The following is a 24683-nucleotide window of genomic DNA, read 5'->3' as shown; positions in this document are numbered from 1 at the left end:
CCTTTTACTTCCTTTGCATTGTTTTTTTCCTAATTTGCTGAGTTTCTGGGTTTTTATTTCTGTGTTTTTTTTGTGTATTGTAAAAAGCAGGAAATTGCGGGGTACGACCCAAAGACTAAGAGTCAGTGGCTTTGTGACAGCCGCCTCTAGAGCTGATGTCCGTGGTTGGCTGTAGTATGGTCCTGTGTGCTTGGTCATGGTCTTGCTAAACCCTGGCCTCTGCTGGAGGGATTGAGAGCTCAGGCTCTGGAGTGCAGTGGGCCTGACTCAGATCCTGGCTCCACCACACGTTACTTTGGGATCTGAGTCAACTTAACATCTCTAAGCCAAAGTTTTCTTATCCTAGCACAGCAAACCCTCCATAAATGACATCCTTTATTATTGATGGTGATAGTAGAGTTTGTGGTGTTAGAAGTGGAGACTGGGCCCCGTGACCAGTGATAGTGTTCAGGTAACTGTAGATCATGGGTTAATAGCATGGGCTTTATGGCCAGGAGAACCTGGGGGTTCAGCTCTTCCCATTCACTAGCTGTGTGACCAGTAATAGAAGGGTATATACGTATACAGACAGTAGAGGTTAATAGCATGGGTTCCTGAGTTAATGCGGGGAGTCCATTTCTGGCTCTGCTACTTACTCTCTGTGTGACCCAAGTCTACAACCTCCTTCTGGGTTCTCATCTCCAAAATGATGGTGGTAATAGGACATACCCCTCAGAATTGTTGGGGGCATTAGCTTAATGCATATACAGGTGCTTCCGACAGTGCCTGGCACATGTAAGTGCTCAGTAAGTGCCCGCTGTTACCAGCTCCTGATTCCCCTGGTATCCAATAAGTGCCGATACTGCTTATTTCTTAAGTGTTGTAGTTTATGCTATAGCCTCCTTCCCAGCACTGTAATTCAGTTCAAGGTCACTCTTCCTGGTCTTTGTTCCCTTGACTTAGTCTACCAAGGATGGACACAGGGTTAGTAGATGGTTTATTCTGGAAACAATTACACAAACCCTATTCCTGGGGAATAGGTGCTTTTTGCTTGGTAATGTTACTTCTTGGGGAAGAATTATCTCCCTATAGGGTCCTTGACTTGAAACTCCCTGGGAGCACCTGGCAGGTTGTATGAAATGCTGGAGACACTCAGCAGACAAGTACCTGTTAAAAATGGGAAGTGTTGTCCTCTTTGACATCTCCACTTTTTGTTAAGGAAACAATTTTGAGTGTATTTTAGTGGAAGAATTATTCCTGCATTATATACAATTCCACTTTAACCCATTTAATTTTTCACAGTCACAATCTTTTCTTGGTAGTTGTGTAGCACATGCACCGTAAAATGAGTTACTGTGAATTAAGATTATTTTACTCTCTTTTTGTTTCGTTTAAGCTCACACATAGGTGGTAAACTAGGGTCCTTCCTGGCCAGTTCTAAAATGGTTGGGAAAATGAAAATAAAAAGAAAAGGCATTGATAAGGAAATTAACATATATGCTGTCCTTTTCCCTAAAGGTTTTTATCTTGACATGAGCTTGCTTTCTCTTTCCTGATTATTAGTTGTAACTGAAGTGTGGGATAATTTATGAAGAAATGCTCTGAATTTGTGTGCTGGCGACTGTGACTGACAGTTGCTGTGAGACAGGATGGTCTGATTTCATAGGACTTGTCCTGGGGGGTGATTATCTCTGTGCTTCTGTGGGTTGGCAATACCCCAGCACTCTCAGGGAGAGCTGCCACCTGGCTCTTGTCTGCAGTTGTCCAAATCTGGTCTTTGCTTCTCCCACCAAGACTTGGACTGGCGTGCCAGGTGACTGTGACAGACAGCAGGTGCCTCTCATTCCTCCACCAGCCTGACTTGTCCTCAGCCCAAACCAGCTCGTATGACTGCATTTCTGCTTTACTTACCTAGTGCTTCTGTGCTAATGATCCCCACTATTGGGGTGTATTGGAAGGTAGCCAGTGTGTTCCAGAGAAGGGCAAACTTGAATTATATGGGGTAGTAAATGCTGGTTAGATATGCGCTTTTGTTGAGTCATGGAAAGGCTGGTCATGATAAGGAGGGGAGGAGGCTTTGTGTGTACTCTAACCTTTCTGTCCTCTAGATTTCTTTGGCTGACACTTGGTAGGAAGGAGAAAGAAGGCTGTATACCATCCCTGCAAAGGACTTGACCAGGATGACCATGTGCCCTGCCTGGGTCACATCTGCTGTTTCAGCATAATTATTAATCAAGTCCCTTTTCTTAAAATTGCCTGAGTTTGGATGTGGGCACCCTATGTATGGATCACATCAGGTTGTTTTTGAAACCTTTGTCAGTAGGAATGTACATTAGCTTCCAGTGGTACATTTTCCCAGTAGATCATAGTAAGAGCTAGGCCTCCTTCTTATTCACTCAAGTTAGCAAGATAGGATGGTTCTGTAAGTGGTTGTCACAAGTTTTACCCTTACTAACTTCAAAAAGCTACAGATCTGCAGAGGAAAGGGAACTTTAGACCACCATTGTGGGAAAGAGGTGTGATAATGAAGTAATTGTTACGTCTTTTTGGCTACTTGCCACCCAGATTAAAAAAGCAAAGCTTCAAGACTGTATGGCTAAAACCGGATGTGATAATTAGGAAGAGTATAAAAACTAAAGGAAATGAGCAGTGAACTTACCTATTGTCACCCAACCAAGTAGATAGTGGTGAATCCAGAGCAGGGGCCCAGATGTGTCTGACTCTTTTCCACTGCCCTTTGCTGTCTGCCATGTTGGCCTAGAGTTTTCATTTCATGGCTCTGATACAGTTTTATTCGCATCGCATAGGGGATGAAACTGATTCAGAGTATGGGCCATTGTTCCCAGTATCTGCAGGTAGGAAGGAGCAGAGGTTAACACTGAAGCTCAGGGCTTTATACAGTTGTTACCTTGAAGAGAATAAATGATGAATGTTTCTGGCCTGATGAGCACAGTAGAAAGGGCCAGTTGGTATTAGGATGTACTGGTGCAGGGCGAACTGCGAGTTAAGTCATTTCCCTAGAATGTTGGCCAACCTTCAGGATCACAGCACGTGGGGATGTTATTCATGTTCAATAAATGTCAAACAGCATCCACAGATTTATGGGTTGGTTAACCCAGAGAAGCTGCTATTATTAGAGTTTTCTGCAAGCCCAGAATTGCTTGCATTTTTGGGAACAATTTTAATAAAACAGCTCATTACTATCAAGTATGGTTTAAGTATCTGGCTGAGAAAAGCAAGGTATTTTATGTATCTTTTAATTAGTGCCAGTGAAAGTGACTATGGCAGTGATGAAAAATTATTTTATGGTGATAATAAATTACGGTAGATGGGAGAAGGGGCAGGTGAAGGATTTCTAAAACCCCAGATTTTCCCATTTATGCTTAACTTCCATAAGTTTGAGATGTTTCTGAGAGTGTGTTGAAGGAGTCACTATATTTTTTCATAAATGTGATGACCTGTGAGTCAAGGCTTGATTACTGTATAATATAGCTGTTCAGGTGGATTAAAAAAATCAACCTTCAGAAATGTTACTTATAATACAAGCTAGCACTGGGGCTAATTGGTCAGACCAGCATTGGTTTGTATGTTTTTCTCCTAAATAGTTTCTGTGGGAGCGTGGACAGATAGACAGACATACACATGCCATTGAGCCTCTGGGAATCAAATTCATTTGCCATCACAAACATTTTGGCCGTGTGGTTAGTCACCCATCCAGACCACTTCATGCTTGACCCCTCTCAGTTTGTATCATTTTCCTTGATACCTGTTTCCACCCACATGCCTGCTCTCAAATTTCCATAGCTACATCAAAATGTGTGTGAGAGGTTTGATTTTTCAGACAGGCAAATGTGACCTTGTGGATATGCTCCTTTCATTATGAAGTAGTACACAAATTGCTCTGAATACAAATTATAGTAGCACCTACCTTGTATGGGGGGTGTTTATGAGGATTAAAGATGGTAATTTACACAACATTCCTATCAGAATGCCTGGCACACACATAGATACCAGCTTGTGGTTTCTCTCTTTCTGGCTTTCTGTGGCTCCCTGCTTTGCTCTCCCTACCTTGTTGAAACTACTTTATCATGGGACCCTCTGATCATGTAGGAACCAGGTCCAAATGCTCCATCTCAGCCTGTTGTCTCTGTGCTCCTGCTGGTGCTGAATACTTTGTCTGACTCAGAACGTTGCTTTTCTGGCCCTCATGGCACTGTTACCCTGATTCTCCACCTACTTCTCAGCCTTTCCTCGTTTCTTTTCATTTGTTCGTTAACCTCTTTCTTTGTTGTCCAAAGAAGGCAGCTTCTGAGAGTTTCTCTGGTAAGTGTCCTTAGCCATCTTAATTACCCCTGCGGATAATGTTCAGGTAGTCACCTCTGGCCTGACTCATGTTCTGAAATTCCATGCACCCATTTCCAACTGCCTGACCAGCATCTCTGCCTGGATATCTCCTGGCAGCTGAGATTCAACATATCTCTAATACAAACCACCCTCCCTTTCCTTCTGTAAATCACATTGACCTTGTCTTCCCATCTCTGGAGTCTTTGTATGGTGCAGCTCTCCTCTAACCACTTCCTCCCATTACCTTAACATGTTTGCTGCTGTTTCCTCTGTGTGTCTCATCCATTCAGTAGCAATTTCCCATGTATCTGACCCTGGTGATTCCCTTTGTGCCTGCTCTTTCCCCCATATCCCTACTACTAATGACATAGTTGTTCCTACTATCAGCACCCATAGCACCCAACTGACTCTTGCAATGGCTTCTAACAGTAGTTCTCACCTCCTGTGTTTGTACATCGGGATCCAGACGTACTGCTTCCTGATTAATCCTCCCAAAGCACAGGTTTGGACCTAGCACGTACATGCCCAAATTCTTCCTTGTCTTCCTATTGTGCAGGAAATTGTTAAGACATACCAAATGGTTATACCTGTTCTTTGGTATTCCCCATCAGTTGACACAAGGGATGAAGTTTTTCAGGCCATTGTTCTAATGGTCATAGGTAATAGTCTATTTTTGGGGTCACCTCAGTGGTCCACTCAGTGGTCCACCATTCCACTGGTGAGGTGAAATGTCAATTTTCATTTATTAATGATATGGACAACATTGTGGCCCCCCCCCCCGCCCCCCCAATTTGTATGTTGAGTATATTTGATTGGGACTATGTGGAGGTAATTAAGGTTAAATGAAATCATAAGAATAGGATTAGGTAGGATTAGTGGCTTTATAAGAAGGGACGCGGGAGAGCTTTCTCTCCCTTTGCACATGCACAAAGAAGAGGCCGTATCATAAGCACTTCTGATGTGAGCACACAGCAAGAAGTCATCCACTTGCAAGCCTGGAAGAGATTCTCCCCAGAACCCAGCCATGCTGGCACCCTCATCTCAGACTGCTAGTGATCTCAGACTGTGAGAACTAAATACCTATTGTTTAAGCTGCACAGTTTGTGGGATGTGGCTTGAGAGAGAAAGAGGAAGGGGGATGGGGACAGAGGGAGGAGGGGGGAGAGAGAGAGAGAGAGGGAGAGAGAGAGGGAGACACACACAGAGAGATACAGAGAGAGATATACATTGGTGTGGGAGGAAAAGAAACTTGATCGGTTGCCTCCAGTACTTACCCAACCAGGGTTCAAACCTGCACCCTAGGCATGTGCCCTGACTGGGAATTGAAGCTGCAGCCTTTTGGTGTACAGGATGATGCTCCAACCAACTGAACCACCCAGTCAGGCCATTCTGTGGTATTTTGTTTTGGCAGCCTGAGCTCGCTATCACAAATAACAAACACTTATTTTAGATCTTTTGTGTGCCATGCATGGGCCCTGTAGGGAAATATGACCCCTGCTGCTGTGCAGTTTAGGTAAATCCTATTGTTCCTAACCTGACATCCAACAACTTTTAGTCAAAATATACTGAGCACCCACGAGGATCAAGATACTGTGTTGAGCATCGGATTTATCACAAAGATGACGAAGAGCTCAGAGCCCTAGAGGGAAAGAAAGATTATTGTGATTGGATGGGAGTTGAGTCTGGTAACATGTTCAGGTTAAGTATATAGCTGAAGTGAAGATTCCAGGCAAAGAATCTAAGTAATGGATGAAGTCATAAGATTATAGTGTTAATTGTCTTTAGTTCAACACATTTTCCCAGTTTTTAACTGTTTTTTATAAAAGCAAAAAGTAAAAAAAATAACTGTTCCTTGCAGAAAATTGTAAAGAAGCTAGAAGAAAGACACTTATAATCTCACTATAAAGAGAGAGCTTCTATTTTCTTTTTAATATCATTTTTAATGTCTGTATGATTTCTGCTTTATGGATATAATACAATTTCCTTGTCTTAATCTCCTAACTTTAAACATTTGGAGTATTTCCATTCTTAATTTATGTTTTTTGCTATTTTAAAGAACTTGATGGATAATTCCATGGGTAAATCTTTGTATCCATTTAAACTTTTTAACTTTGAACAGACTCTTTGAAGAGGATTCACTTAGTCGAAGGACATGAACATTGTTCAGAGCTTTGGGGTCTTCCTACCAACCACAGACATTTGTGAAGTCTTCTGTGTGAACAAGTGACACTCTTCCTGGCTTCACATTAGGGTCCTTGGGTCGGGGGACACTGAGATGCAGATGGGATGTGGCCTCATGGAGTTTGTGTGGTCTCCCAAGGGAGACATACCTGTGCCATGGAAGTGCTGAAGACCTTTTATTTTGTAAGTGGCCGACACTTTCTGAAATGACATGAAACATTTTAAACCAGCTCTTGAGAGTATCTTCACCTAGGCTTTGTAAAGTTTTCTGGAATTTGGGGCCATCGCTAGACTCGTAAGTAGCTCCTCCTTTGGTAAGGAAGAAACATGCTTGTGGACTACAGGTGACATTCAGCTTCTAACACTGGACTGTGTGTGTTAATAAGGCTCCTCTGAGGAAATTTCGATTGATGGACAAAAAATTGTGATCATGATAATTTATTTCATTTAGCCTCATAACCCTGTTTCTCGAAGAGACTTTGCCAAGAGAGGCTCCTTTTGAACTATTTAAAATTTAAGTTTAGCATATATCCAGAAAAGTGCACAGCTCAGAGTGCACAACTTGATAAATTATCACAAAGTGAACACATCCATGTTATCACTACTCTGGCCAAGAAATAAAACTTAACAGCATCCCATAAAGTTCCTTTCTTATTGCCACCCATTCCTCCTCTCTTAAGGTAACCACTGAGTTCCAGCTACTTAGATTTTGTCTGTTGTTCTGTTTGAGAAACATTTTTAAACTATACAAACCCCAGCTAACCTACCCGTATCTCTTATCTACTGCTGTATAATAAACCTTTGAGATTGAAGATGACATTAGTATTTCTTTCTTGTGGCTCAGCAGATTGGCTGTGTGCTTCCTTTGTCCTTTCCTGGGCTCAGTCATGCAGGTTCCTTCAGGCTGGGATCCAGGGCCTCTCCCCATGTGGTCTTTCTTCCTGGGTTTCTGTATGGGATGGCAGGCTCAGGACTGTGTTTCAAAAGGGCAAAGGTGGAGGCCTCAGGCCCTCTTGTGGCCTAGGCTTTGGAATTCACACAGTATCAATTTGGCCACATTCTGCTGCCTAGAACAAGTGACAAGGCCAGCCCAGATTCAAGGGAGAGGAGGAATACACTCCTCATCTGTGTGGGAGGAATGGCAAAGTCACATTGCAGAGGAGCTCACATTGAAGATTTGTGCCCATTTAACAATAGCACCTGATAACGAGTGCTATTACCACTATGTAGATCAAGATTATTGTTAACGCAGAACTTTATTTACAGTATCGAGCCTTTGTTCCACCTGGTCCACATGTGAACACTGCTTGTTGTCAGCTGGGGTTCAATTTTATCTTCATTCGATAATAGAGGATTGGATCAGGTTTTTAGGGATTTACCTTTTTTTTTGAATCAAATTTGATCTTTACCAAATCTTTTTCTTTTTAACAATTTCATTGTTTGAAGTGGCCCTTGCTATGTCATGAAATAATAAAAAGCTAAAATCTTTTACCAACGTGAAAACTTCTGGAGTTTAACTGGTTGTTCTTCGAAGCACTTTGCACCTTGAATCATCAGAGGTAAGATTGATGGGGTAGAGACCCCTTCCTTTTCTTCTGACTGTGGACTCCCAGAGTCAGAGAGTATTTAGGAGGCCTTATACATTTAACTCCTGGGTCCTGGAATCTGTATTAAAATGAAATACTCAAGGTAATATCAAGGCTGTTTGATAAAAGAAGAGGCTTCAGCTCTTCAAAAATAACCAGTTTACATTACCAAGTAGATGGCTAATGGGTGATTTTCTTTGAATTTTTTTCACCAGAAGTTGTGGATTTGATTGGTAATGATGAGCAAGGAGTGGGCTCCCCTCAGTGAACACGGAAAATCTTCAAAGCCATCATTGAACTTGGTGCTTTCCATTCACTGATTTACAGGGCTTTGGGGGGCTAAATTAGGCAACCTATGGTTAGCACATGGTGCATAAGAAAAGCTCAATAATGGATCACCAGCAACTCTATGAGGCAAGTAAGACTAGCATGTGTTTAATTGAGCACTTGCTGTGATCAAGGCTCTTCAGTTATATTAACTCATATAATTCTCAAAAAACCCCAAATGATTAGTTCTGTTATTATACCCATTTTGCGAATCAGGAGACCAGGCTCAGTGAGTTATATAATTCACAGAGCTAGTCAGTGGCAGAGCCGGGATTTCAGTCCATGCAGTCTGAAGCAGAACCTTGGTACCTTACCATTTCTTGCTTCTCTCAGGAATGGAATTTTTGAATCTGTTGACATGATGTCTGGATTATTAGAGAGCAAAGGCAGGATATCTGACCCTGTTCTATAGGCTCCGCCCTCCACTATTGTTTAATTTCAGGGCCAGGACTCTCCACAGTGGTGAAGTCACTGGGCCTTTGAACTGTTTGTGCCAAGTTGCTGCCTCACTCAGTTAATGATCTCTCTTGGGTTTTAGCTTCCCACTGAATCTAGTGTTCATTCTTCCCCTCTGAAGAGAGGCGCTGTCTTCCTTAAAGTCCAACAGCTTTCCCCCTCTGTGATGCCCTAGTCCTGCAAATCACTGACAATTTTCAAGAAAATTTCCTTTCTCCCAATGTTGGCATTCAGTACGATCTGTAAGGCCTGAGCTGAATGCCCTGACCTCAGTATATTTACTAGACCACCTTTTCTCTGGTTTGGGCTTCAGGTGATAATGAGTTTCTTGGACATGAAACATATAATTGCCATGGTTTTCCTTGGCATTAGTGGGTATTTCTGATTTATCCTCCTGCCTCCCTCTTTTACTTATAAGGAATTTTTACTTTTTGCTTCATGCTTTCTCACTTTAAAACTTTTGCATAACTTAATTATTAGTGGGTATTTTGACACATCTCAAAGGCAAGACTTTATTGCTCATTTTTTGCTTACCTCTTTCCCAATTTAGAAAAACTTGAGGTTTGACACCATGTTAGGCATCTCACATACATTATTTATTCTTTAAACAGGTTTATGATGTCCGTATTATTGTCTCTATTTTACAGATGTGGAACCTGGAGGAAGATTATGGAACTCACCCCAGGTCAGGTAGTTAGTGTCTTGTGTGGTGCTGGGCTAAGAGCTCAGGAATTCCTGATTCCAAAGCCTGTGCTTTTTCCTGTGTGACTTACCCCATGCTACATATCCTTCAGACACCTTTTAAATCTCTCATGGAACAAACTCGGAAACTAAAACAGTTTTGTATAAAGTCTATTATCTGGAACTTGCTATAGTTAATGTTCTTTCTCTTCCTCCTCGTCCTCTTTCCATTTTCCCTTTGAGTTTCCGAGATGAAGTAATGAAATTTGGAGGCGAGAAGGCTTGGGATTAGGTTCTCTTTAAGTTACTTGGCAAGAGAAAAGAAAAGAGTAGACGTCATGAGAAACTTTCCCCCATTGTATCCCTAAACTCGCAAAAGATACTCTGTCGGAAAGTTCAGTTCTTCCCATGAGGGGAATTAAGAGAGGGAGGAAAGATCTTGGCGAAATTCTGTTTTTTTGCCCTCTCCTGCTGACCAGCCTCAGTGCTTTGTGTTTATTTCTCTGCTTTCCTCTTCTACCACCTACCTTGCCGTTGCTCATACTAAAGACATCTTTCTGACGTGGTATCTTGTTTCTCTCTGTTGTCATTTGACCTTCACTTTGGGGGTGATCAGAAGTCCTATGTTTTAGGTTGCAGTGCCTCTCTGCACCCACATCACTCCCTTTTTGCCCTGGTCTTGCCCTTTGGTACTGTGTGGAGCTCAGGCGCTTAGGTGCGAGCTTTCATTACCTCTAACTGTCAAATGAGCAGAAACAAAGAAATGCAAAGAAAATGAATTTCGCAGTGAGCTGGCTAAAGGCATAATGGTGTGGGGTTACATGTGTTGGGTCAGGTAAATTTTGGATAAAATCAGGGCGCTGCCACTTACTGGCTGGGTCACCACAGGCAGGTTATCAAACCTTTCTGAGTTGATTTTCTTATCTTGTGTATACTTCAAAATGGTTGGGAACATTAGATATGATTAAATGGATTAAACATCCTAGACAATGTCTCGCACTTAGTGGGGGCTTAATAGATGATAGTTGTTAGTTCAGTTGCTACAAAGGCACAAAACAGGGTGATTTGAGGGACTTGTGACTCATTGTCATGTTGTAGGATTGGTTTTGGAAGAAGAGGCCCCTTTGGGATTATCTAGTCTGAAATCTTTATTTTACTTACCAGGAAACCATGACCTAGAAAAGTTAAGTGACTGCGTCATAGCTATAGAACTAGCTGAGATCGGAACCCAGAACTTCTGACTCTTAGCCTTTGGTCTTTCTATGCCATCATGACTGATAAATCCAGATATTTATACCAGCATCTCCAGGGTACCTGTGGAGGGGTGGGGGCATTAAGAAATCAACTTTCTGGACTCTCTCCCAGTCTATTAAATCACAATCTCTGGAGGTGTAGCTGGGGGTCTTCATTTTAACAGACACCTTGATAATTTTTATGTATCTTAGGAGTTTGCATTTATATGAGTTTGGGATGACTTATTTGAGTTGACTATATATTTGAGCCTCTTGGCTTAGTTACAGGACCAAGTCCCAGTCTAATGATGTTGGTAGTAATGATGCTCATGGCAGCTGATGCCCACAGAGTACCCACTGAGTGCCAGATATGGTCTGAGCACCTTAGGGCTCTGAGAACAGTCTGGCATGTGGTAAGCACTTTGTAAGTGTTAGCTGTAATAACCTTTCATACTCCTCAAAACACCCCTTGGAAAGTTATTATTGTCTCTTTATAGATACAATACACCGATGTCAGAGAAGTCAAATAACTTTGCCCAAGGTCACACAGTTGGCAAGTGGCCGAGCTGGTATTTAAACACAATGGGTACCGACCATTGAAACCTATGTGAGATAGTAGACATATGCACGTGAAGTATATTTCAGTAAATGTTTAAGTTTAAAGTTTTTTTCTCATTATAAGAATATTCCATGTTTGATTGATGTAGTCTGCTGAGACAGACCTAAGGAAAACCTCACACAGGTAAATAATCCTATTCTGATTTATTCAAAGCAAAAAAGTTTGCAACATTTCTTAATGAACAAGCTAGTAAAAAGAATTTGTTCAAAAGGGAAATGTTCTCAGTCTTCAGTCTCTGTTTGTACAACTGAAGTGGGCAGCAGAGGGAGAAAGTGGCAGTGGACCGGAGTGCCAGACTCAGCTTTTTCAAGTCTAAAGAGCTTAAAGACCAGAGGACTTGGGAAAGCTTCAAGTGTTGTGCAGTTTTGTATTTTTTCTGCTTCTTGTTTTATGACATTAGTTGACCCAGAAATTTGGGGGTTTTATGTATAGAACCCCACCAGCCGCACATGGACTGAAGTTACCCTGCATCCCTCCCTACCCTTCCATAGCACATGGTGGTGAGACCTACAGTGTGTGACTCTTATTACTGATGTTATAGTGTTCTAGCTACCATGGCTGAAAAACAAACTCTCCCGAAACTCAGTAGTTTTAAAACAGCATCAGTTTTATGTACCAATCTGCTGTGTAGACAGGGCTCATCAGAGAGAGCTTATTTCTGCTCCACTAGGCATCAGCTGGGGTAACCTGAGGGGTAGGGGCTGGACTCATCTGAATCCTCTGCTCACTCACATGTCTGGCATCAGGGCTGGGAGGACTAGAACAGCTGGGGCAGGAGCAACTGGTCATCTCTGTATGGTGTGCCTGTATGGTCACTTCAGCATGGTGGCTTCACCTTCACAGGGTAGCTCTGGGCTCTAAACCATTTGTCCACTGAGAGAGAGATGAGAGAGCACAGAGAGCACACACCAGGCAGGTGCCACCTTTCCCCTATGACCTAGCCTCTGCAGTCATGCAGTGTCACCTCTGTCATGTTCTTTTGGTTGAGGTCACTGCAGTGGTTCATCAGGTTCAAGGGGAGGGAACATAGGCCCCATTGCTTGATGGAGGGCTGTGTCTTATTCATGGTAAGAATAACTTGTGGGTTGGGCTGTATTGGTGTGACCATCTGTGGAAAACATAATGTGCCATATGTGTTTATTCTGCTCTTGCTAAATAGGTTCATTCAGGGCCTGGGTAGTCCCTTTATCCTCAGACTTGGTGTGATTTATGAATATACAGATGTTAAATAGGCAAAATTTAAATAGTTTTTGAAATCTGAACTGAGTTTACTCAGAGCCATGTGAATATATGATGGGGAGTGGTTGGCAAAGCCTTACCTCGTCATGGGGGAAGAATCCATAGATTATTTTTCTTGTTTTAGGAGGGAACTGACCCTTTGTGTTTATCCAGAAGCCTGGGCAACCTCACAAAGCACTTAGCTACTGTAAGTTCTTTAGACTGCTGTTTTGGCCTCCACCAAAAATGTTCAAGGGGCTTGTATAAATATGACAGACATGGTTCTATTCTTATGAAACTTAGATTCAAGCAGAAAAGACAGCAGACAAACAAGTAAATGGGTAAGGATTTCACATAGTTATAAGGTTCCTAGGTAGACAGATGGGGAGAGCCCAGGATGGGTAGTAGTTGCCGTGATGTTGTTTGAGCCTAGTCTGTTAACCTCAAACAACATCCCAGACAAGATATCCCAGGAGTTCCACTGAGCCGTCTTATTGGGGTCCCTGTGTGTGTACTCCATTTGTAAGCTGATTGTCAGGGAATAGCTAGGTGAGCATGGGCTTGTTCACCAAATCCTACAAAAATAGTTGGATTCGCCACACCCTCAATATCTACTCTACACCTTCATTTCTCACAGTTCCTCCTCCAAAGAAAGGTTCAATAGAGGAAATTTAGAAACATTAAAAAAGAAATACTACTTTCACACAGTAGACAGCAAACACATGTAATTTATTTATTTTCCCTGAGACCGAAAGTGTGAAAAGATATAAGAAGATATTTTTTATAAATTTATAAAAACTGGATCTGTAACAGTTTATCTAGGGCAGTTAATAATGTTAGGATATGTCACTCACCACTTAAGGACCTACAAGGGCCTCTGTGATTTCCCTTCCACCATCTTATCCTATCTATACAATAAATATTAATTGTTGCCTTCTGTGGGTCAGTCTCTGGGGGCTGAGGGTAAAACAGTAATCAGGCTCCCTCCATTTGTGGTAGCAGACACAAAAGAAAGCAACCAGACAAAATAACTGTTAAGTCATAAAAATATCCAGGAAAGAAACTAATCATGGGCGATGTGGAGGGAATGACTTCAGATGAGGTGTCAAGGAAGGTCTCTCAGGAGGTGACCACAGGTGTCAGTTACGATGCTAGCCAGCTGTCTAGCCTGGAAGGTGTATTGGACTAAATCCAGGACATCACTATCACCATGCTTACCCTGTCATTGAGGAAAGACTGGATAAGACCTGGGGACTGCTGTGGTTCCTGCATTGTATCCTTCAGTTCTTTAAACTTGAAGCTTAATAAGAACCCTTTGCCCTGGCTGGAGTGATTCAGGGTGACTACTCAGTGACACTGAATGAGGGCACCTCGGCAGAGCTCCTCCTGCTCTGGTCACAGGTATGATAGGGACTGTGGATTTCTTGGCTCTGCTTTGAAGCTTGTCCTGTGAGTGCTAGGGAGCAAAAGATGTCAAAAGTCTGACTTCATCCTGGCTTTCCTGTTGGAAAGTAGTTGCTAAGTGACAGATCCCTTTGGCTGGAGCACAGGAGACAGCCAAATGAAAAGGGCGAGGCAAGTAGAGTAGAGGAGTGTCTGAGTCCTGTTGAAGGATGACTTCTAGGAACAAAAATCCAGAGAGAGTTTCATTTCCAGAGGGAGGTCTTGTTGCAGAATTTCCCATGTTCATTGTGTCTACCCTCTCCCCACCTCTCTTGTGACCTCTTTGGTTTTGGGTTTCAGACTTTTGCTGACTTGGTCAGAGCCTTGCTGACCTTGAGGCGTGGTGGGAATCATTGGGTCAAGGTGACCTGGTGTGTGAGAGTGCATTTGCCCTTTTAAAACATTGAACAATTCTTCAAGGGGGAAAGAGCCTTTGAATGGGAACATTTGGTTCAGATTATTTTGATTTGTGTTAATGGGTTGGTTCCAAAGTCATGACTTACTTTGGGAAATCTAATAGAGAACACTTGCTGGGTGTTATATGTTTATTTTTTTTAAGTGATGTTTCCCCTGCATTCCTTTGTGGTCACCTTTCCTTATTGTACAGATACCCTACTATCATTTCAAGAACTTTGTTGTCTATGAGAAGGGATCTTTTCTTGAAATTGTTCTTGAAAAGAGAGAAGTGTGCAGCATTTGGGTATGCCAATCTGTGGGGCAGAAGGTTTGTGGTCACATCCCCTTTTCCTTTACCTGTTAATATCCTCACCTTGCACGTACTTTGCATCATTTATGCCGCTGTCCTCTGTGCTTCTGAGCAGAGCTGATTATTGGGTTAGTGGAGTTTATCCTGGGTTCAGTACCCACCATAAGAAATCTTTTGGGTTGAGATACAGGAAAATAAATTAGACCTTGTGTTTCTGGAAGGACTGGGAGAAAATGATGTCTGGAGACCTCATGGGTAGAAAACCAGTATTTTATCTGAAAATATAGTAGTTAAGAGCATGGGATTTAGAATTTTGTCTTTGTTACCTACCAGTCCTGTGACCCAGACATGCTACTTAACCTTTGTGAGGCAAATTTCCTATCTAATGGGGATGGCAGTTTTCTCAAAATTCCATTTTGAGGATTAGGTATCAGAATATGTGCAAAGGGTTTAGTATATAGTATAACTGTTTACTAAATGGTAGCTAATGTTGTTAATGATTGTTTTTTGCATGGAGATTTCATAGATTATGTTAGAGATGATGTTTTCTGGCTGTGAAGAGTGGGACAAAGTGATAAAAATGATCTTCCTTCAAGAATCACATCACTTAGATGACTTTCTTGTGGAGATGAAGGGCTATGAGACAAAGGTCCCCCCAAACCTTAGTTCTCCCAAACCTCAGTCCACCAAATCCTGGCTTTTTCATCTGTTGGCATATCTGGGTCAGAGGTGGATCTTCTTTATCTTTGATAGCTTCTTATACTTACTTTCTGGGTTTCTTACAGCATCTGGAGAAACTTGCCGTGAATATTCCCTACCTCCTGTAATCACCCTGGAGGTTTCCAAGGCCTCTCCACACCTTGGATGATGTTGGATAGTTGGCTCTGGGACCCAGGCTTGCTCCCAAGTCTTGCTGGCGGCTGCTGCTGGCTTCCCGAGCATGCAGCTGGGGGGAGAGTGTGATTACTCCTGGGAGCCGAATTGAGGCCTCTCTCTCACTGGCTTCTGAGTGGAGTTCAGAGGTGCAGGAAGATGGGCTCTTTGAAGCAAACACTGTGGGTTCATCGACGTAAGGATGGCCCCTTGCATCTGTAGGGCATGCTGTGTCACCAGATTGTAATAATTACATTTATACCCGCTGTTCATTGAGTGCTTGCTTTATGTCAAATATATATGGAGTGGTAATTTATAATCCCCAGTTTTCCAGCAAGGAAATTGAGACCTGTGGTACTGAGATATATACTTCCTATAACTTACTGGTGTTTTCCTGATGTCTAGAAAATTTCTTAGTATCAAATTTAAGCATTACAATTTCTTGGTGTGTGAAGACATGGGCAGGATGGGTGTAGTGGGAAGAGTGTTATCAGGTTATAACCAGCCTGGGTCCCCACACCCCTCTGTTCTATTGCCTTTCAGATTATTTTGTTGATTTGTTCAGGACCTTTTAAAGCTCCCTTTATAAGATCTGAGGCTTGGCCTGGAGAAGGTGACGCTATAATGTAGTGATAAAGATTCTGAGCTTTAGCCCTGGCTGGCATAGCTCAGTGGATTGAGCGTGGGCTGAGAACCAAAGTGTCGCAGGTTCGATTCCCAGTCAGGGTACATGCCTGGGTTGTAGGCTATGACCCCTAGCAACCGCACATTGATGTTTCTCTCTCTCTATTTCCCTCCCTTCCCTCTCTAAAAATAAATAAATAAAATCTTTTTAAAAAGTGAAGGAAAAAAAAGATTCTGAGCTTTGATTTCAGATATTCTCTAGGTTGAGTCCTGGCCCTGCCACTTGCCACTTAAGGGACTTTGGAAAGTGGCAACTAGTTCTTGTAAGTCTCACTTTCCTTATCTGGGGTTGCTAAGTGTCATCTGCGTAAATTATGAGGACTAAGTGAGATAACATGTGGTAATCCACCTGGTTCAGTGTCATTGCATGTAAGCTAGAAATTAGAGATCATTTTATGTTCTTTTTTCTCGCTCAGACATTCTTATTTGCCCTAAATGAGAGTTGGTGGTTTTAAAGCTTTTTTTTTTTTTTTGAGGGGAGTGTCACAGACTTTGTTGAGAATCTGATGAATGGTCTGTCTGGACTCTTTCCCAAGAAAATCCACATTCATCCAAAATCATATTCAATTTCAGAGGGTTCAGGACCTTGTAAAGCTCCTTGTCTGTGAACTACATGAGACTCTTTTAGACCATTGTTGCTCCTTTGTGCAAGGCCCTTTGTTATCTTCCCTCTGATGCCTGCTGCCCATGGCTGGGGCCAGGGCAGGCAGAAGAGCCCTCCATGAGGACTGGAGAGCTGGTGTTTCCTTCTCTTCCGCTGCCCCATTTATGAACAAGCAGCCTTCTGATTTCTTGGCCCTGGTGTTGCTGCCCAGAACATGCACCAGGAATGTCCTTCAGGAGCTGCAACTTTCCAGGGAGTTGCCAGGGGAGCAGGGAAAAAACAGTGTTTGTCTTCCTTGGCTGGGTTATTTCAGGGATAAGAGCTGGATGAAATGGGAGGGGCAGCAGAGATTCTGGGATCCCAGGAATGACAAAGCCACTGTGTATTGATGGCCTTTTCTGTGCCAGGAAATGTCCTTGGTGCTTTGCAGTCATCATTTCTGATCCTTTCAAGGATCCTACTAGGTGGATACTGTTATTACTCCCACTTTACAGATGAGGAAACCGAGGCTGAGAGAAGTAAGGTAAGAACAGCATGTGGCAGAGTTGTGTGTCAGGTCCAGTCTGTCTCAGTCACGGAGTTTTTCTGTGTCATGCTGTTTCCGAGATGGAATCAGCCTCTGGGTGAAGGGTAACTTCATGCCCTTTGCTGTTGATAAAGGAAGTACTTTTCCTCCTGGTAGCCAGACATCCGTGATTGCTGGCTTTGTATGTGCTCTAGATGGCCTTTTCAGTGCAGAACTGCAGACGTGTATTTTTAGAAAAGGAAGAGATTTCTGTGTCCACTGTTTATTACATACAGCTGAACAACCAAGTGTCAGCCCTGGTGGCTGTTGCATGCTGGTGGCCGGTCTTCTGGCTGGTTGATACTTGCTGTGGTGTTTTGAGAGACAGGACTGATCCTTGGGTCTCTTTTCTTGACAGATTTAATGCTGAGTCCTCACAGGGAAGATCTTTTTGCCCTTTCCCCTGAGTCTGGGCTTGCCACCAGCACAGCTCTTGGCTTTTCAGGAGCTGGTCAGGGGACATCCCTTTCTTTACTTCCATGTCCCTGCTTATAAAACCATGCACTGGTTGTTTGGAGTTTACAGGGAAAAGCAGCTGCACGTGGAAGTCAAGGGCAGGCAAGGGCAGTGCACTGCAACATTTGGGTCCCTCTGTGTCCCGATTGCCTGCTACATTTTTAGTTGCCACACACTGAGTGCTTCTTTCATGTCAGGCACGGCTCTGTGGACTCTCAGTCCAGTCTTCCCACCCGCACTGTGAGGGTAGCTCTGGTATTGTCTGGATTTTCCAGATGGGAAGACTGGGGCTTGGATGATCCTGTGACCTGCCCAAGGTCATGTGGCTGGGGGAGTGCCCATGTTCAGGTGGGAGCTAGGTTGCGTGAGGCCAGGACAAGTCAGCACAGCAGGAAGGAGGGTGGGGTGTGCCACCTTGATGCCCATCTTTTTGCTCCTAGGAGGCCATTCTTTGGGGTGGCACAGGCAAGCCAGAATTTCAGGTCCTCTGGAGGATTAGTCTCTGTGACCTTCTCCTCTCTGGCAAAGAGGATTTGGATGGGATTTCCTTGCAGCGGGGATTTTGTCTTAGTGAGGGCTGCAGAACTAGGCCTGCTGCTTCTGGGACGAGCTGTGTCATTCCTCCTCACTTCGCTGCTGTGACCTCCTCCACCTCTGCTCCTTTGTACCTGGAGTGAAGGCTATATCAGAAGGACATCGGGGAGAAAAAGAGATTTCACACTGTGGTATCTTGTGAGGATCTGTGTACAGGATGTTAAGTGACCACTTGTAAGTTGCTTCCTTATCTTATTTTGGTAGTTTAGCAAATATCTTTTGTTCTGTTCTATTGTATTCATTCATTCATTATTCATTCTCTGTTGATTAATATGATTAAACCATAGACATATGCCAATAGCTCTCCCTTAAAGGAATTTACCATGGGACCCAGCAGCAGCCAATGTGCTCAGGATTTTTCATGTATAATCAGAGAACAAACCTGTGAGGTAGGTAGGAAACTGAAGAAGGGGTCAGAAATGAGTAGTGATTAAGAGAGGGCCAGGGTGTAGGACTGCCACAGTGAGAATCTCTGCTCTGTTGCTTGCTGCACGTGGACCTTTGGCAAATTACTCAGCCTCTTTGACCTTGCCTTTTCTCATCTATGAAAGGGGGATAATAGTGTTTTCCTCATAGGATTTTTGAGAATCAAATGAGACAGTGTTTGTAAATTTCGTAGCATTTCTCTGATGAATATATAGTAAGACCTCAATAAAAGGTACCTATGTTTCCTTTTATTATTATTAGGTATTCCTCTCTCCTTGTTTTAAAGTTATACAAACAGAGCTTTGAGGAGGCTGTCCTGGGCCAGGTCACACAGTGAATATAGCAAAGGACAAGACAGTGACATAATAACTGTTATTAAATGTCACTCAGTGCCACGGAGAGATTTAAGGGAGGGAAATAGCACCTGCTTTGTGTGGGTGAAGGGAGAAGCTGTTAGCAGGCTGGTGGGATTAGGGAGGACTTCATGGAGGGGATGGCATTTGAAGGATCAGCCCATTTGGGCAAGTGGAGATGGAGAAGCTAAACGTTGCTGGTGGAGGGAACAGCAAGAGCACAGGCTCACTGAGGAGAAGTGGGTTGCATGTGAGCTCAGGAACACTTTGATTCAGAACAGAAGCAGGGCTAAGTCCCTGGAGGGTGGAGCCTGGGCTGAGCTTGCTCTGACCTAGAATACTGCTGCCACCTGGGAGTGGTTCCATGCGGGAGTTGTTCAGTCCAACTAAATGGCAGTTTCTGGAGGTGATAAAGATTTAGTTAGGGAAGGGGAGTGATCTGGGAGAACGGAATTTTGAACTTCATTTGGAGAAGTTGATTTTTGTCCACAGTGAGAGACCCGGGATGGTTTTTTTCTGCTATATAATGCCAGCCCTCTCAGCTGACTTACTTAAAGTATAAGTCACTCTAGATGTTAGTTTTGTTTTTTTCCTGGACTATGAATCAGATACTCCCTGAGCTATTGGTCAGCATTCTGATGGTAATAGGAGATTATAGGACAAAGTGGCCATCTCTCTCCCTGCGGTCATTTAAATTTGAGACCATAGAACCTTGAACCAAGCAAAAGCTTGTTTGAAAGTAAGTATTGTGTGTGACCCTGTGGTTTTCCCAATCATGTTTTCCTCCTTTACTCTCTTCCTATTTTTCCTTACTTTCTGTGGTCATATTCTCACTAGAGATGGTTATCAAGCCTCTCACTTCATCTGACGTATGTGTTAGGGCAAAAGTTGTGTGCGCTTCTCGGTTGTGCAGATGGTGTGGGTGCTGCCAAGGTGACCACCATGTGAAGGAATCCTGCCTACAGTGAGTCCTTTGCAAGACAAAGAATTACTTTAGTTTGGAACACCTGGGCCCTAATTTATGCTTCTTTGTGTAGTTTTCATACATTGGATTTTCCTGGAGTAGGTTACAAAATGGGAAGCTTCTTAAAACAGGGACCCTGCTTCTTCACTGTATGTAATCTAGCCAAGACCTGTGGGAATTAACCAGCGGGTTTCTGGTTTATGGGCCAGGCCGCCCTTTCTTCGCTCCAGTTTGGTTTCCTGGTCGGTCAGTGTTAGAGGTCCCAGGAGCAATCACTACCTTTGTGCTGAATTGGTTTTACACCAGAGGTAGTGACCCATATCATTGTTTACTGACACACCCTGCTCTGTGCTGTCTTGCTGGTTCCATGGTGATTCCATCCCCAACTCCAACTTGATCTGAAAAATAGTTTTATTACTATTCTCTTGAGCCACAAACAGTACTTTTAAAAGGGGGCAAAGGAATGGGAATGAGTCTGCAGTTTTGAAAAATTGATGGGATAATTTTTATCTTAGCTAAGGTAACTCACATAGGTTTTCGTGGTGAAGCAGGTGTGAACTCTGCCCTCTGTCTAGTTTCCTCATCTTTGGGTGTGACCAATTCTCATGTCCTGTCCCCCCCACCCCCAACACACACACATACACGTACAATGAGAAAACCACAAGGCTTCAGTGCAGGTGAAGCAATTCGGCTACCCTTTTTGTCTCCCTCCTCCCAAAGCATTCATATTTGTATTTGACTTGTCTTTCAAAAAGAAGAATGGCTTCTGGGAAGGTGAGTGTGTTCGTTTTCAAAATTACCTGCTGTGTGGCTTTTGAATAGCATGTACTGAATGGTTGGAGAGCAAAAGGAGCTCTCCCCTGGCACAGTTGACCCATTGCCCCCTTCTCCAGGGCTAGCCTACTGGCACTCTTGATGCTTGCCCTCTCCATTGCATATCCTCCTGCTTCTCTAGATGCTTGGCCCAGAGCACCCTCACCCCCACTGCATCATTAGATTCTCCTCCCTTTTCAGCGGCAGATTTTTCTTTGTCTGCAAACATGCTGAAGTCTTTATTATCTTTAAAATGAAGGGGAAAAAGTGCCAATCCCAACAAAACTTCCTTTTGTACTTCTCTTGCTTATGTGCCGCCTGGTGCTGCTGCTTTCACAGCTGGACTGCTTGAAAGAGCATTCTGTATTTACTGCATCTATTGCTTTACCACCAGAAGCTCTGAAGGCTGGTTTCTGCCTGCAGTTCTCTTCTGAATCTGCCTTCTCTCGGGTCCACAGGACCACTCGGTTAATTAAACCAGTGATTGTTCTTACAGTCTTCTTTTGTGAGACTCCTCCTTTGCCTTCACTGACATTGTGCTCTCCAGTCTCCCTTCGCCCCTTCTGAGCATCCCTCCTTGGCTTACTTTGCTTGTGCTGAGGGTCTTCCTAAGTTTTCTGGCTTTTTTTACCTCTTGGACCAGAGGGTCTGTCTCACCCTGTTGCTAACTGTCTAGTCTCTGGCTGTAGTCATCACCTATGTGGACGTGATTCCCATCCTTCTCTGTAGCAGCTCCAGCTCCTCTCCTGTTCTTCATCATTCTGAGATTCAGAGAGGTGAGGAGACTTGGCTTGAGTCAGTAGCAGATTGTTCCTAGAGCCTGTATATTTCTAGGGTCTGTTCTGCATGGGCACACTTCCCTCTCCAACCTTGGAAAGATGGTTCACTTTGGCCAGAAAGAAATTACACTGCACACTAGCAGTAGAATATAGTTGTCCTCCTCCTTCTAGAGCATGATAAAGTCATGATGAGCATGTGTGCTAGAGGGTTCTGTATGTTTTCTGTGAAGAGGCAGGTAATGCTGTGCAGAGAATTGTTCTGAGAGAAGAAGGGGTCTTGTGTGAGGGAGCTTTAGCAGTAGGGTAAAGCCTTAGGGGGATGGTTTTCCAGGTAGGGGCTCTGACTGGCCAGAAGTAGTTTGGAGGAGGCAGGTCTCAGATGGGAGCCATATAGCTTTTGAGGCATTGTGGGTGTTCACAGGTGTTATTAGTGGTTATTGTTGAGGGTACTGCAAGTGCCCTCTGGGGACATGCCACACTCCTCTCTTATCAATGTCTGCCGGCCAAGGTAAGGCTTTCTTGGGAAAGAAAGTCAGTGTAGCAGGATCTGGATTTTTAAAGCCATCTTTGTGTCTGTCATGAAATTCAGCGTGTGGTTTCTTTATGGAGGCTGTCTTGGAGCAGAATTCTTTTCTTTTTCCCTAAATGACTCTAATGATAGGAATCATGCTATTAATGCAGATGCTATGGCTTGTAGCCACAGGGACTTTCACCCGCTTTTCACGTGCAGTCTCACAGGCCGATGCACTTTGGCTCCTTGCTGCCTGGGGACCGGCAGTCGGGCTGCTCTTACATGATCTGGTTGAGTGTCCTGGGCGTGGGGTTGTGGAAAGGTTCTTGCATCTAGAGGAGGTCTCTGTGTCACCCCAGACTCTCTGTCATCATGACAACCATGATCTCACCCAGTAAGTTGTGTCTTACTGGTGTCTTAAAAGAGCAACAAAACAGAAATGCTTACCAGCCAGAAGCACTGGGTGCCACTCTGCCTGTAGCCAGGGAACCCGTTGTCCCACTGAAATACAATGACATTGAGCCCTTCCCTTGGCACAGAGACATGTCTGAGTCAGCCTCTCCTGCAGAGGCCTGCTGCTCTGAAACCTCTGACTTCCCTCACTTCTCAGACTTGCCTTTGTCAAGCTCCAGAGATGGTGGAAGTAACTGATGAGGGGGTGCGGGGTCAGAGAATCTGCTAGGCAAAATTTGGACTGGAGGAGGGGTGATTGATGGGCAACTCATCCTTACGGTGGTGTAGCTTAGATTTTAAAGCTGTGGAGTCTAGAGTCAGGCTCCTGGGTTCATGTCTTTGTTTTATCGCTTACCGGTTATTTTCCTATTTGTAAAATGGATTTAAACAACAGTACTTACCTCAGGGATTTTTGGAGAATTAAATTGGTGGTACAGGTATCCTCCAATTTCTGAAAGGTTGCTTTATGCTGCTTTGCTTTTATAGGAGACCTACATTAGTACCTGTTTTTGCTGACTGAAAGAAATATGAAAGGGATTTTTGCTTTTATGAAAAATGGCCAAAAGTGAAATGAGTGTTCAGCGATTGTTTTGCAGCAGCTGTTAACAGAGTCAGTGCTCACCTGAGCAGCCAGGGTGGCCCCTCCCAGCTCCTCCCTGGGAACCACACTCAGCATCGCAGCAGCATCGAGCCGCCATAGCTTTGACCTGTGTCTGTGAGCATCTGTGCTCCACCTAGATTTGTTTTGTGTGTCCATCAGCAAAATGTGTGGTAAGACGATTGCTTTTTTACTTTACCTCATTTTGGCTTATGAAAGAGTAGCAGGGGAAACCTGTATCTTTAAAGCACTTTGGGGTTAGACACATATAGATAGTAAACTTTCGATATATTATTGCCTGTCAGGATGTGGAAACTCCTTCAAAGTAGCTCTAACTTTGTGCTCTTAGAGGGCTGCTCAGGATGAGGAAGACTGTGCCGTCTTTTCTGCATGGGTATGCATCTGCAGGATGCTGCAGGCTCTAGGAGAGCTGGGTTTTGGATGTGTTTGTTCATAATGTACTGGAAAAACCAAGCAGACAGTCCCTGGCCCATTGTAGTGTTTAATAAATCTTTGCTGAGTGAAGGAATAAAGCTGTGAGCAGACCAAGAATAGGAATATAGCAGGGTGGCGTGTTTGGCGTAGCTAGGTCATTTTTGTTAGTTTGTGGCTACAGAACTTTCATCATCTGGAGAGCAACAGAATACGTAGGCAGCAAGTTGTTGGGAGAATTCTTTTTTTTTTTAAACCCAGCTTTTTTTTTTGTAAACCCAGCATACAAAAGGCTGTACATGTTATACTGCACAATTTGATAAATTCTGACATCTGTATACACCTCTGAAGCCATCACCACAATATTAGGGGAATTCTTAATGGTGGTCTTAAAGTCTTTTTATTTTTCTGTGGCTGATAAACCACTTCCCCCTTGGCCTTGCATGTAGCTGGCTCCCACTCTAGGGAGAGGGAAGGAGGGTCTGCCTTCCTTTTCCTCACATCATTGCTTTCTAGCCTTCATCTGTATTTTTACATTCTTGCCATTGAAATTGTAGCTGGTTATAGTGTGTTTGTCTTTGTTGAGTATCTGTCTTCACTAGGTTGCAGGTGGGGAGCATAAGAACATACCAGTTTTGTTCAGTGTTCTTATCCCCTGCCCCCCCAGAGTCCTCACACAAAGAAGGTGTGCAGTGGAGAGTTAAGGGGTGAACGAACCTATTGCCCGAATAGATACATGGCACTGTGGGACATGAGTTGGGAGCAGAGAAAACTGAGTTGTTCTCAGACACTCGAAAGTTGTTCTC

General features: G+C 43.6%; 1 protein-coding gene across 7 annotated transcripts in view; it reads left to right on the top strand.

Annotated features, from left to right (window-relative positions):
• The window catches only part of ARHGAP26 (Rho GTPase activating protein 26), a 404595-nt gene that overhangs the window by 54378 nt on the left and 325534 nt on the right, over positions 1 to 24683 (top strand). The window contains exon 1 of one of the 7 annotated variants that reach the window (XM_045819343.1): positions 18543 to 18722. The exons of the other annotated variants lie outside the window; for them this stretch is intronic. The gene's annotated coding sequence lies outside the window, so the exon portion shown is untranslated. Of the gene's footprint in view, positions 1 to 18542; positions 18723 to 24683 lie in introns of those variants that run through there. 7 annotated transcript variants of the gene reach the window in all.

This window comes from Phyllostomus hastatus, unplaced genomic scaffold (assembly GCF_019186645.2).
Source record: "Phyllostomus hastatus isolate PE091 unplaced genomic scaffold, TTU_PhHast_1.1 phas_contig_150, whole genome shotgun sequence".
In the NCBI taxonomy this organism is placed as follows: Eukaryota; Metazoa; Chordata; class Mammalia; order Chiroptera; family Phyllostomidae; genus Phyllostomus; species Phyllostomus hastatus.
Note: the sequence above shows the minus strand (reverse complement) of the source record. Positions and strands in the feature narration are given on the sequence as shown.